The sequence below is a fragment of the Pyrus communis genome, chromosome 2 (genome assembly GCF_963583255.1).
Source record: "Pyrus communis chromosome 2, drPyrComm1.1, whole genome shotgun sequence".
Classification (NCBI taxonomy): domain Eukaryota; kingdom Viridiplantae; phylum Streptophyta; class Magnoliopsida; order Rosales; family Rosaceae; genus Pyrus; species Pyrus communis.
This window is the reverse complement of record NC_084804.1, coordinates 8,057,792-8,071,507: the sequence shown is the minus strand read 5'-3', so window position 1 is coordinate 8,071,507 and position 13,716 is coordinate 8,057,792. Positions and strand designations below refer to the sequence as shown.

General features: G+C 38.5%; 1 long non-coding RNA gene and 1 pseudogene across 2 annotated transcripts; one reads left to right on the top strand and one right to left on the bottom strand.

Moving 5' to 3' along the window:
- Positions 1–3,308: 3,308 nt before the first annotated feature.
- LOC137724669 (putative disease resistance protein RGA4) lies at positions 3,309–10,618 on the bottom strand (annotated as a pseudogene).
- LOC137726528 (uncharacterized) lies at positions 7,100–9,145 on the top strand. 2 transcript variants are annotated; one of them, XR_011067646.1, is made up of 5 exons: positions 7,100–7,300; positions 7,402–7,470; positions 7,572–7,640; positions 8,262–8,323; positions 9,005–9,145. It is a non-coding gene; the product is annotated as an uncharacterized lncRNA (long non-coding RNA). The 2 variants fall into 2 exon arrangements; XR_011067647.1 differs by lacking the exon at positions 7,402–7,470.
- Positions 10,619–13,716: the final 3,098 nt, after the last annotated feature.

Here is a 13,716-nt window from a genome sequence, read left to right as displayed (position 1 = left end):
GGGAACTGGGAAGTTACTGCTTGGTAGTGGGAGACTTTACCGTTTTTTAAAAATTAACGACAACCTCTACCCCTTTTTCTCCCACGCTGCTTCTTATTTTTTTTAATATAATTTTTTAGATATTAATATCTCCTCCTAAAATGGAGCAGTTACGTTCCTGTTGTTTTATTTGTTTCTTTTTTTTTTCTTGCCTTTTTTTCCAATAAAACAAAATTTAATTTTTCTGTTTAATATCTCTCTCTCCTAAAATGGAGAGCAGTTATTCACCATGTCGCTTTTTTATTTTATTTTTTAATATTTCTCTCCTAAAATGATGTTCAATACAATTATCTCTGATTTTAATATCTCATCCTAAAATGGAGGAGTTATTCACCACGTCCCTTTACTTTTATTTGTTTCTTTTTGTTTAATATAATTTTGTGAGATATTAATATTTCATCCTAAATTGGGGAAGTTATCCACCATGCCCTTTTATCTTATTTAATATCATTTTGTGAGATATTATTATCTCATCCTAAAATGGTAGAGTTATCCACCACGTCCCTTTACTTTTATTTGTTTTTTTTTCATATACAGTTTTCTGTTCAGCATGGTTTTTTACCAGTTTGTCCTCGTTTTCTGTTTTTTTATTTATTTTATTTATTTTATTTTATTTGAATTTGGTTGTGAAGGAAACAAAGGGGAATTTTAGCGTTTTCGAATGTTTCTTCATTTTGTTGCTCTCGTTTCCTAAAATGGAGGAGTTATTCACCACGTCCCCTTACTTTTATTTTTTTCTTTTTGTTTAATACAATTTTGTGAGATATTAATATCTCATCCTAAAATGGAGGAGTTGTCCACCACATCCTTTTATCTTATTTAATATAGTTTTGTGAGATATTAATATCTCATCCTAAAATGGAAGAGTTATCCACCACGTCCCTTTACTTTTATTTTATGTTTTTTCAAATACAGTTCTCTGTTCAGCGTGGTTTTTTTATGGGTTTGTCCTCGTTTTCTGTTTTTTTATGTGAGTTTTAACGAAAAGTTCACGGTACTGTTCATTTTAACGAAAAACTACATTTTTATACTAAAAAGTCAAAACTGGTACTATTCATTTTACCCTTTATTTTGTTCTTATTGTTAAAACTCAAAATTTTCAAGTAATTTTTATTAGTTTTTATTTTTATTTTTTATTTGGTTGTGAAGGAAACGAAGGGACATTTTAAGAGTTTTCGAATGTTTCACCATTTTGTAGCTCTCACTATATATATATATATATATATATATATAGATAAAATAAAAGGGATAGATCTTCTTAGAAGCTAGTTCTCTATGCACGTCCTACACCACTTGTTCATAGAAGCTAATATACCATAAACATGCATAATTGGTTGATTATTAAAACAATTAACTGGGCGATAGGTTTATTAAATTGATTGAATCTCTCACAGGTTGATTACCACGAAACCTGTGTTAATCAACTTGTCGTGTAGGTTTGGTAGTAATGCGTATGTGAATAGCACTACATATCCTACTAAAAATGCGAGCATTATAAAAAAAAGGAATTTGCAGTCACTTGGAAGCAGTCATTTACAAATTCCTTTACACACCTGCTCATGTGGTGAATTCTCTTTAATTTTTTGTGATCCATTTCTTCTTCATTTTGCTTAAATGCACTGAAATTTGAAAGTTGCTCACTCATATGCTTAATCAGTTTGTGCCAATATCAATCCCTAATGCTAACTGCAATAAATGCAGCTAGTAATAAAACCCTAACAAGAATATGATCATGCATACAAACCTGAACTTGCAGTCATAACTCTAACGATAGCGGTGTCTTCCCTTCCCTTGTACACACAGCAAAATGCTCAAGATTCTCGATGGGGCAGTCTCTCTCGAATGAACAATGGTTGTGTACCGAGAAGAGGGACCAATCCACTCCTCTAATATTGGTAACCGCCTGTCCCATCAACATGGCAGTTACGTACCATCGATTTCTTAATTAAACCAACTGCCTTATGGCTTATTTAACATGTGGCTTACTTCATTTTCCCTCCAATATGTTTTAGGTTTATCCGGATACAGACCCTAAGAAGTTCACCTTTATGTATAGCTTACTTCTAAGATTGCTAGCTGTCCTAGTCTCGATAAACTCAAATGAATTCAAATGTGATGAATTCATATGAATTCCAACGTTCTCTTACATGAGTGAGATCGAGACTCTTTTACTTTACTGCAATTACTTAGTAAATGTGATCACTAAGCTATCTTAACTAAAGAACTTCAACAGCTAACTAAAAGGTGCAGAACCCAAGAAAAAATAATACTACCATTCACGTATCAGTTCTCTAAGATTACAAAACAATATACCATAATGTGAATACTGTCACTGAGGAACATTATTATTTGGGATCAAAATAGTACACTCATGAATACTCCCACATATTTGGTCCCTAAGATATCATTTACCTTAACTTTTGCAAATGCTTAATTCCATGACATCAACTTATTCAACAGTTCGTACTTTTACATTATAAGTGAAATGAATAAACTTGGTCCAACTTATATAAAACAAGAAAGAACGAAACTGGATGAGTACACCTTCAAGGATCCGTGTTAAATCACATATACATGATAAACTGTATGTCTTTCGGAGCCTTGTGTTAAGCAAGTAGAAACACAAGAACTAGCCACCGAGAAGAATATGAATGACTGATTTCATTAAGACAGAAGAAAAAAAGTGATTACAACAGAATGGCTCTGTTGCCTTTTGTATACATCATCAGTACAGTACTAACTCACTCTTATTCACTAATCTAATGACACTAGGCATTCTATTAACCATTGAATCTTATACCCTTAACACTTGAAACCCTTGATTACTTTGGAGATGCTATTATAAATCAGTTTAATTAAATGGACCAGAGCCACCCTAAACCCTAGCAAAAAACAAATGAATGAGTTTGACATGGACCTTATCATCATTTTCTCGTGTACAACATGAATTAATCCCTATTCTTCCTTAAAAGGACCAGAGCCTACCAATATCAAGTTTATCAGTTTTCACTTGAATTAATCCCTATTCTTCCTGTGGTCAAACACAGGGCTTAGCAATTATATACACACAAGAAATTCTACGGTTCAAATAATAGTACGTATAAAACTTGGAGCTGAACTTATAATGCTTATACTCACAATGTGAAACTTTTGAAACTCTTAGGTTGTTATAACTAGGAACATCGATCTTCCTCTTCAAATGTGCAGTGAAGACCATGACTATCGTTATCCAACTGAGTTAATTTCTTTCTGGGCACACGGCTGCCATACTACGTTAAGGCGTCGCATAGCTTCAACACTCTGCACGACTCAGAAAATCCCGGACTGGAAAAACATGTTTGCTCGATGATCAGTAAAACATAAAGGTAAGGATAAACCACTTTTACTCATTTTAAAAAATTGTAGTCAACTGAATTGAAAAATGAAAACCATTATTTCACGGAGATAAAAAATAATGTACCTCTGAAAGTAAGAATGTGAGAAACCTTATGCCATTCCGAGCCTGTCTCTGCAGTGCACCTTTCTCCAAGAAAGGGGCAACAACGAATTTCCAGATTTAGTAAGTTGGTAAGGCGTTGCATAGCTTTGACGGTAGGTAAATACATCAAATTCTTGCAGTTCACAATCTCCAGCTGCCACAGATATGTAAGGTTACCCAACCAGTCTGGCAGGGCCTCCACTCCATCAAAAGACATTATACACAAATGCGTCAAAGAAGTGAAGTGTTGAATTTGTTGAGGCAGAGACTTGAGCTTAGGCCACCCACGCAATGTTAATCTTTTAAGTCGCGAAAGAATTGGAAAGTCAGGGAAGCAATCAAGCTCCTCCGAGAACCCACCAATTGTCAAAGTCTTCAAACGAGTGAGGCAGTGAAGCCCCCTTGGGAAAATTTTCAAATTCCGACAACCATAAATGGCCACCATACAGAGAGATGTGAGGTTGTCTAAACTTGGTATACTCTCTAGCTTAGGCAAACTGGTTAATTTCAACTCCTCAAGAGAGACACATAGTGAAGTAACCCGAATCTCTAATCTTTCACAGTTATGAATCCACAGTTGACGGAGAGAAGTGAAGCTGTCTAAATCTGGAATTGAATGCAGATTACTACAACTCCTTATAGACAAATACTCAAGACTGTCAAGGCTCGTACTAGTGAAGTTTTCTGATCTGCTACTTGGTAGTGGATTCGTAAGTGATAAGGCACTTATGAATGCTAACTTTGGGCAGTTCCTTATCATCAATTTCAAAAGAGAAGGACAATATTCTAGGGCCGGGAAGCTTGATAATTCCATACAATTTTCAATTTCCAATACCTGCAAGGAGGTCAAGGGCGTGCCGTTGGAAATTGGAATTGATGTTACAATTGGACAATTCCACACAGACAATTCTTGTAGAGAGGAGAAATGCTCGAGTCCGCTTGGTAGGCATGATAATCCTTCACAATCTCCAATCTTCAATGTGCGGAGAGAAGAAAGGTCGTGTGTGACTGGAATGACTGATAGATTACCGCAACCCATTATGCTCAATGCTTGAAGAGATGTACAGTATTCTAGCCCACTTGGTAGGCCTGACAGTCCACCGCAAGAATCAATATGCAGTTTGCGGAGAGAAACCATGCCGTGTGTCATTGGGATGAACTCTAGGCGAGGGCATTCTCTTATTGTCATCTTCTCAAGCAAAGGCAGTGTGTCTATCCCATCAGGTAAACGCCTCAGCTTTTTACAATCATAGACATGCAGCTTCTGGAGGGATGTGCAACATCCAAGTACATTGGGAGCAATACAAGTCAACTTCTCACAACTTAATATCTCAACAGATGTGAGATTTTTGTTGCTCTCCAACATCCCTTTTGGCAGACTAGTAATCTTCTTATTAAGATCAATCGTGAGGGAAGTCAGACTTGTTAGTCTGCTGGTTATATTTTTTAATGGCTGGACATCGTCACAAGAAGATATCCACAAGTCCTTGAGCAATGGAAAATGACTGGGAGCATTTCTCAATTTGGGACAATTCAAGATATGGAGCTCCTCAAGGCAAGGAAACACTTCAGTTGACAATTTTGGTGCTTCCATCCATTCAATAAGCTCCCTGCACTCACTAATGGATAATTGTTTCAGTGCTGGAAACAAAGTTGTCGTCTCTTTACGTGACCTTGTTGCATTGTAAACAAGATTGTAACCATAAAAGTCAGCTCCGATACATTTTAGCTCAGCCATTCTATCAATCCGAAGGTGTTGAAGATTAGGTAGATGACCGAGTGTTGGTACTCCTTCACATTTGTTGCACCTGCGCAAATGAATCTTCTTCAAATTATTGAGCGGTAACGACCTACTCATCATCCAAGACGGAAATTTAGCACCCCTGAAATGTTCAATCACGAGGCCTTCGAACTCGGAATGTGGTTGGAGGCCTTCTAGTACATCCTCATCATTGTTGTTGGTTGTTGACATATCTTCTGTCCATACAAATCTCAAATGGCATAGGTTTTTCTTATCCTCCAATTTAGCTTTCCTTGCTTTATCTCTATCACGTACGTGTTCTAGATTGTAGAGAGTTAATTCACCCTTCAACTGGTTCAAGCTAGCCAACTCCTCAATTCCACAACCTCTTTCCTTTCCCACAGAAAAGTGAGGCAGTGTCCGGAGGTGAGTCCATTGCCCCACCCCAAGAGGAAACTTCATACTCTTATCAAAATAAACATGTCTCAAGCTGATCAAATTGTTCACTTCTTCTGGAAATTCATTAAGAGAATAACATCGCATTGCTCTTAGGGTCTGTAGGTTATAGAGTTTGTGTATAGATTTGGGGAGTGCTTTGAGACTAGTTCCAGAAACGTCCAGATACCTCAAGTGTTTCAGCTTGCCAATTGAACTTGGAATCTCCTTAATTTTTGCCTTGGCTAAATTTAACAAACGTAAGGCTTTAAACCTTGGCAAGATATTACTAGGGACTTTGCCATAAGGAAATACCGATCGCAACCTCTCAAGATTTCTCCCTGGAATTCTTTCTAGTATGGAAGATGAAACCCGAGCTACATGTCGAATCTCAGTTGTATCATTTCTTTCTTGGAAGTCTTGTGTCAAGATTTCTGATTTGGATACCAGTTCTGTAAGATCATGCACTAGATCATGCATCTTGCATTTGGTAACAATGCCATAGCCATCATGTGTAGCATCTTTAAACAAGGAGCTCTGTAATAGAGTATCAAAATATTCATCACCAATAGCCTCCATTTCTAGATTACTTTTGTCAGAAGAAGGGTGGAGTAATCCTTGAGCCATCCAAAGTTGAATCAAGTTATCTCTTTCAATTTCAAAGTCTTTCATGAACATTGAGGAATACGCAAAACATTGTTTCAAAGAAGGCGATTTCAGATTATCAAAGCTCAACCTCAAGACTGAAATGATTTTATCTTCTCCTTCTGGCAAGTCCCATATTCTACTTTCTTTAATTGACAACCATTCAGCAATACTGCGTTTAGATCGCAGCAGACCTCCCAAAACCTGTTACATGAATAAGAATTCCTATCAAATCATGTACAGGGTAAAGTTTTTAACAACAACTAAAAAACTTTGAGCAATTTGATTCAAGTTGATTACAGCATTCTTTGTGAGGGATTTTTTTTTTTTTTAATTCTGTTAATTATTTTCACAAAATTACACATAAAGTTGAGGTTCAGATGATAAGTATACATGCTAAGTTTGTCACTGTCAAAACTGAAAATAAAAAAGTACACAATTAATATAAACTCTACTGGATTGGATTAGTTGGTGTGGTTCGGATTTTGCACACCCTAGCAACTTGTGGGTGGGTTATAATGTAAGAACCCGTCCCGGGATTTACGTAAGAAAATAGGTATTTTTATATTTTCACTAAGTTTGGGGGATACCTTCCTTTTTAAAATTGTTTTTGAGCCTTAATTGGTGAGCCCAAGGGGGCCCACCCCCTGTTTTGTCCCCCGGTTCTTTCCCTTTCCCTTCTTTTCTTTTCTTTTTTTTGAAAAGTCTTCTCTTCTCTCTTCTCTCTTTCTTCCCGTGCTCTCTCTCCTTTCCCCCTCCTCTCGGTGCTCATTCCTCCGACAAGAACACACACACATACACACCCATGCCCACACCTATAACTCTTTTCTAACCCCGTGGATGTGTTTTGGACGTCAAACCATGAAGAAACCACCTCGGAGACATTTCCCAGTTTTCCGGCGAGCACCGCCCCTTTCGAGGCAATTTCCGGCCAAACCACGGCGAGTTGGCAGGCGTGCGAGGTATCAATCTCTTCGTCTCGCTGAGTACTACAACTTTCCTTTTTGTTTCACCCAATTTCATTGAGTATTGAAGAAGTTATACTCATTTGAATCTTACCCAGTTTCCGGCGACCTCAGTGACTTTCGAGGCGATTTCCGGCCAAACCACGGCGATTTGGCCGGCGTGCAAGGTATCAATCTCTTCGTCTCGCTGAGTACTACAACTTTCCTTTTTGTTTCACCCAATTTAATTGAGTATTGAAGAAGTTATGCTCATTTGAATCTTACCCAGTTCCGGCGGACACCCGTGGCTTCCAGGCTGTTTTCCGGCCAACTCCGACCACGATGACGGGAACCAAGGGTATATTTCGATTCCTTACCTTCGGGGCTTCAATTTGGTATATTGAATGACATGTTTTGGTTGAGTTTTGAGCTCCAAAGGAGCTTGGGAATTTTCCGGCCGAGCTCCGGTGTTCTTCTCCGGGCACCCAGGCCTTCGGGCCGTTCTCCACACACACGCACGGGCCTTAGGCCCGTTTGGTCTCTGGCCCAAAACCCTAAACCTTTTCCTTTTTATTTTTATTTTGTTTCATTTTAAAAACCCAAAAGGCCTTAGGGCCTTGGTTGCAGCCCAAACCCATTTCCCCTTTTAAATTAGGCCTTGGGCCATGAGGTTTCAAACCCAAACCCACTTTCCTTCTAACCCAAACCCAACCCACCTAAAACCTAACCCAATTACCCTAACCCCAAAACCCTAAAGCCCAAACCCGTGACCCGTTGACTGGGTCAACGGTCAGCGTTGACCTTTGACTTTGACCTTGACCGGTCAACGGTCAACGTTGACTTTGACCGTTGACTTTTTGATTTCGTGCGGGACCCTTCCTAGGCTAATTTCGACTTCCTGAACCCGTTTCCGATGTCCGTTTTCCCAAATTCAATCGTTTGAATAGAGTTTGACTAAATGTACCCTTTATGTGCTTAGGGGCGTTTAATTGTGGCGTTTCCGTCTTCGCTAGTGGCGTGGCTTTTCGACAGCGAAGTACTGTGAGTGGACCCCTTCTAAAAATGCATGTTTTGATAGTAGAAATGCATACATGAAAAGCATGATTTGATGATTATGTTTTATGAACGTTTTTGAGATAACATGCTTACTAAGGCTAGTTTGAATTATTACTATTTTTCCTATAACCCATGTTCTTATAGCATATCTGATGGATGACGATATGATATTTAGAACATGTTTAGAACACCTCTTTATAGTATAGATGATGGATGACTTTATACTATGAAGTTGATTTTCAATATATGTATGTTCACTGATTTTGTACTTACCTAGTGGTCCTTTCCGCTACGGGACGTAGGGATAGATCCGGTCCGTCCCGGGCGACGGTTTGGTGTTGGCATAGGGCCTGGAGTGTGTTTTCCTCTGACTGTCTGCTCAGAGACGGGGAGCCGGCAAGGGGCCTGAAGTGCATTTTCCTCTGACTGTGTGCTCAGAGACGGGGAGCCGGCATGGGGCCTGAAGTGTTATATCGGACATTCACTAGTGTTTATTATTTATGCGAGTTATGATTTGAGACATTGCACGACATGCTAGGTTTCGGAAAACCTATGTTTATCATTATATTTGTGTTTTCATAAAACCTGGGGGTTAGTATGTTGATAACTGTTTTATTATATATATATCAACTTGGTCCTATCATGTTTGTTTTGCGCCCCCTTCAGGACTTAGAATCGAGGCATACAATCCCGACGTCCAGGCACTTCTGTATCAGCATCTTCGAGTCCTCTCGGTGTAGGACCCACTCCTTTGTTTCATTCAATTTTATATTATTTTCTTTTAGTGTTCTAGCTTAGAGGTGTGCTCTGAACACGGTCCTTATTTGCATATTAATTATTCTTTTATATTTATAAGCCTTATATATCCTTTGTTTTCAGCATTTGCACTCAATAAATGGCTTTCGTCACCTTCGGGTGTCGGCCAGCACGTGCCTATCCTGGTATTCAGAGAATATCGGGGTCGGGGCGTGTCATATAATCTAAAACTAATCAATAGAAGCATATATAATTAAATTTAAAGTATAATCAGTATGATAGGATGTACCTTTGCTACCAGTGGTAGACCAGCACAACGTTCAGCAATCTGCTTCCCAATTTTCTCTAAATCTTGAGCTAAAGGAGCATTGTTATCTGAAAAGGCTTTCAATATGGACCAACAATCATCCACTGACAAAATTCCCATATTATGTCGCGGAAGTGTTTCTGTTATTGATGCAACTTTGGCACTGCGGGTGGTGACAATAATTTTGCTTCCTCGAGCAGAATCAAGCATTGACAAACAACTTATCAACATTTTCCATTTTTGAGGATCTTCGTTCCAAACATCATCGAGAACAAGTAAGTATCTTTTATCTTTCAACTCCTTTTGAAGGTTTTTAAGCAAGGCCTCTTGACTTTGTATTCCAACCTTTGTTGGGTCAAGTAATTCTAAGATCCGACTTAAAATGGAATTGGCATCAAAAGTGTTAGATACACACACCCACATCTTTTCGGCGAAAAACCTGTTTATAGAATTATCATTGTATACTAACTTGGCCAAAGTTGTCTTTCCTAGGCCTGGCATCCCCACGATGGCCATAACCGAAAGATTTTCTTGATTGACGTCCGAGTTTGTCAAGGTTGCAATTATACTTGACACAACCTTCTCCCTTCCGACTATGACTTCATCTGCCGCAACGAGTGAGTTGGTTTCTCTATCCCATCTAATTTCCGGAGCAGTTGCATCTATTGTTTTTGCAACTAATCCAAGGAAAGATGCCTCATTCTTAAGATCCGCCAGAGAAGTGTTGATTTTCTTAATTTTGCAAGCCATTTTTCGACGAAATAAAGTGGGATTGGATGAAGAAAGAAAACTCATTACCTTTTTCTTCATATTGTTTCGCAGTTCCACTTGACTCCGGAGATTTTCGTAGTTGATTTCGTCCAAGACATCATCGGCGTCATGGGCTATGTCCTCAAGTTTCTTCACCCAAACTTCCACTGCCTTGCCCCGAGCTTGCGCTTGCTCGGCAGCGTCGCCTAAAAAATCTTGAAGAACGGATAAGGATTCACTGAGCTTCTTTAGTTCTGTTTTGAAACCCCAGGCAAGACTGATTTCTTGAGCAGCAAGCGAAGCCACCTTCTCCAGTATTCCCTTGGCCGCAAAAGTGAGCAGAGATGCGACCGCCATCGTAATTTTCTTATGTAACTATACAAATAAACAAGCAGAAAGTTAATTGTTATTATTAAGAAAAATAGTACAAGACAGAAGACGCACAGGCACAGTACTGTACTTTCTTAGTAGCTAGAACTTAGAAGGAGATGATGACCGGTTGCAAATACAGAAGACAGGAACTACCAAACTAGCACCCAGTACTAGTAGGGCTACCCACAGCCTCTGGTAGGTTTATTTATTTATTTTATTTTTTCAGTATGGTGGTAGGTTTGACAATGTTGCCTTGCTTCACAACTTTAATAATTGCAATTTGCAAAAGCACTTATCCAGGAAAGTACCTGGTAATTGTAGGGCTACCCACAGCCTCCAAGTAGTGGTGGTAGGTTTATTTATTTATTATTATTATTTTTTTTTTTCAGTACGTAGTGATGGTAGGTTTGACTTGCATTGCTCACCTCAAATTACTTGTCTCATATCTTTTTAATTTTTTAATATTTTCTACACACCACTAGCCATTGATAGAAACATATTAAAAAAATAAAAATGTGTGGGAGAAGTAATTTGAGATGTGTGAATATAATCTCTCCTTTAACAATTGCAATTTGCAAAAGCACTTATCCAGGAAAGTACTTGGTAATTGTCCAATCCGGTACTCCATTTTCTCCTATTCTCTCTTTCTTTTCTATTTTTATAGATTATGATTAAGTCACGTTAATATTTTGTTTTAAATTTTCTACATAGAGAAAAAGACAAAAATTAAAGTGAGAGAGGAAGGAATGGAAGGAATTGATAATAGGATGAGAGAGAATTATACTCTCGTTTACTCCACAGAGACCAAGAAAAATGTTGGTCAACCACCATCGGATTTAATCCAATGGTGGAAAAAAATTAGCATTTTAATATTTTTCTACTTTTTTCTCTCTTGGCTGGACGACTAACAAGCCTAGTCCTCCCTCTCTTAGGCCATCTCCAACCAAAGACTAGGCCAAATGACTCGTGGGCCCCACCGGTTCAAAAATACCAAATTATGGCAACCGGCTGGCCCAATCTAACCAGCCAACTAGCCCTGGGCCGGCCCAAGCATTTGAATCCAATGGCTACCTGGCATCATGCTAACGCCGGGTGATCGTTGGATTTGAATGTTTTTTTTTTTTTTTTTGGGACAAAATTTAAAAAAAAAAAAAGAAAATCCCATTTTTGCCCTTTAAATACCTAAGTCATTTCTACACCATTTCTCACATAATTTTCACCATTTCATACTATCTTACTTCATTCTATTTCAATTCTTCACACCCTATTCTCTTACCTCTTTCAATAATCTTTGCTTTAAATTTTTCAATAATTTTCAAATAACCGAATTTGCAATGAAAGGTAGGGCTTGGACCCGAAAAGAAGATGAAGCTCTTTGTAGGGCTTATAGATGGGTCTCTGAAGATAGTGTGAGGGGGAATTCTCAAACAAGTGAAGGTGTTTGGACTTGTACATCCAAAAAGTATTATGAGTTCTACGAAGACACCACTCCACCGAATTCCCGAAACCACGAGAGTTGTTCTTCAAGATGGAAAAAATATCTTCATCCAAGTTTGAATAAATGGCATCAAGCAATGGTAAAGGTAGGAAGCAGACATGAAAGTGGAGCCAATTAGTACGACGAAGTAAGTGTTTTCACAAGTTATTTTAAATATTTAATTATATTACATTTAATTTCCTCTAATTTTTGTAATTATATTTTCTAGGTACGCCAAGCGGAGGAATTGTATATGGAGGGCAACTCAAAACCCTTTAATCATTACGGTTGTTGGGAAATTTATAAAGGGTGGGTGTTATTTGAAGATCCACCTCAAGAAAGAGTTGTTCCTACGTTGGTGTTCGGAAATGCATCCTCAAATGTAGTTGGGGATGAACATGGATCCCCTACCATTCAAGAAACAAGGGTAGAAAATCCGTCTTCAAGTGAAAGTTCCATACCTAGGGCTATGGGACGAAACAAGACCCAAAAATTGAAGGAAAAGGGCAAGACAAAGGATGATTATGCCTTTCAACATGAAATGGTGGCCTCATTGTGATTAATGGCGGAGCAAAATGCCATTGTCGTGGAAGAAAGGAACTGTAGGCACGAAGAACGGGCTAAACAAATACAAGAAGAGATGAATGATAAGAATATGCAAAGGAACACTTCGGATTACACTCCAACGAGTAAGACCTATTTTGATAGGAAAAAGAGGGAAATTATGGTCCGACGGGAGTTGTTTACATCCGACTATAATACTACAATGGCAGATGATGATGATGATGATTATAGAGTTTAAATTTAAGTTGTTGTTGTCTTTCAATTTAAATAATAAATTATGTTTGGCTTATGGTCTTCTGGCCCCCTCGATTGGAGATGATTTTTTGTCACATGGCTATGTTTGGCTTATGACCCTTTGGCCCCTTGATTGGAAATAATAAGAAATATGACCGTCACTATTCATTAAAATATTAATTTCTTGAAGGGCTATAGGGGTAAAACGAGTCATCTGGTCCTCTTTCGGTTGAAGATGACCTTATATTGTTTATCACTTCATTGTCAGCCACGCCTCTATTTGCCTTTTAGCTGGGGCTTATCAAGAAAATAAGAACCCTATCTTTTAAAGTTCCACATATTTTAAATTATCTTACTAGGATCGGCATGACTTTTACTTCAAGCATGCCACATTCTCTCTTGTTGTTATGAGTTTGGACACCCACAAGCTTCGACATCCGAGCTCGAACCTCGACTCACAGACTCATTTTTTGGATTCAACTCAAAGAGCTAAGTGTGGACCTAACTCAAAGACCTAACTCATGAACTCAACGCATAGACCCAACATGCGAACCCGCCTCATGTGGAGAATCAATCATATTCACAGTCACGTCAAGCGTATACTTGCAACGAGCAACAACACTAGTCAAGTCGCCTTGCAACAAGCATAGCCTCCAACCAAGTAACCACCTTGTCGCGAGTTAGTCCAGCAGCCTTTCAACGTGCACTACTTTTAGTCGAGCATGGCCTCATGTTGAGCACCATGTACCGATTCTGTAAAGGGGAGAGAAACCAAATCCTATAAAAGAGAGGGTTATGCTATCTACACACTCTTTGTAAATTTATGTCCTTTGATTTTCTTCAATTCAATCGATTCGGCAACCGAAAATTAGAAGGTTGTGTGAGAAGTAAAAGGTGGTGTGTAAAGATCACACCCTA